Genomic DNA, 1185 nt, shown 5'->3' with positions numbered 1-1185 from the left:
CGGCGGCGGCTCCGCCCGCCGGGGGCGGCCCCGAGCCCCGCGCCCCGCCCGCCTCGGCCGGGAGCGCCGGCGGGACCCCCAGCGCCGCCCGGCTTGGGCATCCCCTCCCGCCCCGGCCTCCCGCCCCGGCCTTCCGCCCCGCTCCGGCCGGCCCCTGTGAGCGCAGCCCGCCGCGGCTGGCTCTCCTACACGGTGCCCGCTGGCAGCGAGCTGGACCCGTCGCTGTAGCAGCCTCCAGAAGCGCTCGTCTGTGGCAGAGGGTGTATGCGGCAGCAGCGACCTGCTGCGGGGCAGCCAGGGCTGTGTTTGTATTCGTGCCCCTTGGAGGGCTACACGCTGTCTTCGCTTTTATCTGCAAAAACTGTAGCTTTTCTGTCAGCTCCGTGGAGCTTGTTTCAGCTCATTTCCTGCATTTAAATAATGACTAGCTTTTTGTTAAATATATCACAACATCCTACCAGTGCCAGTGGCAGGGTCTTCTGGAGGTCTCCAGTCAAACATCCTGCTTGGAGCATGACTATTGCCGGCAACATGTGAAGTCAGCTACAGTTTTGTCCCACTGAGTCTTGAAAGCTGCCCAGCATGGCAATCTACACCTCTCTGGTGCCCTGTCCCAGAACTGATCCACTTTTCTGAGGAAAGACTTTCCTCACTTCTATCATCAAGCCAGTAGTAGTGCCTGTTGAAGAAGGTCTGGGCACTGCCCAACATCCCTCAAAGTTAGTTACATGTGTTTCTTATAACTAGCAAGTCCTTGACCCGGGAAAGAAACCGCCTTGATTCTACAGGAAGAAACCTATCCTGTCTCGGCCAGCAGAGATGATGGGGGAGGTCTTATAGTATTGTCTTACTGCAGGAGCAGGGGACACAGGGAGACAGTACTAACCTTGCTGTTCCCCTGGGCGCTGCAGGCATTTCACTCGCAGCTGACTGGAAAGCAGTCAGTGGGACACTGGTGACTCACAGGGTGAGACAGCTGGCCAGGCAAAATCCTGTTCGTGGTCTGGCAGACTTGCATGTATCTGGGCTTCAGAGTGCTTCACGTACACCGTGCAACACTGAAGTGGTTTTAAAGTGCAATAAATAACTCCTGGTAGTAGCCCTTAATGCTGCCACTCATTTGCTCTCACAAAAGCAGAGTAACTGCAGGGAGAAAGTGAATCTCATTCTTCTCATGGGTAAAAA

This window comes from Zonotrichia albicollis, chromosome Z (genome assembly GCF_047830755.1).
Source record: "Zonotrichia albicollis isolate bZonAlb1 chromosome Z, bZonAlb1.hap1, whole genome shotgun sequence".
Taxonomy (NCBI): Eukaryota; Metazoa; Chordata; class Aves; order Passeriformes; family Passerellidae; genus Zonotrichia; species Zonotrichia albicollis.
The sequence above is the reverse complement of the archived record's forward strand: the minus strand, read 5'-3'. Positions refer to the sequence as shown.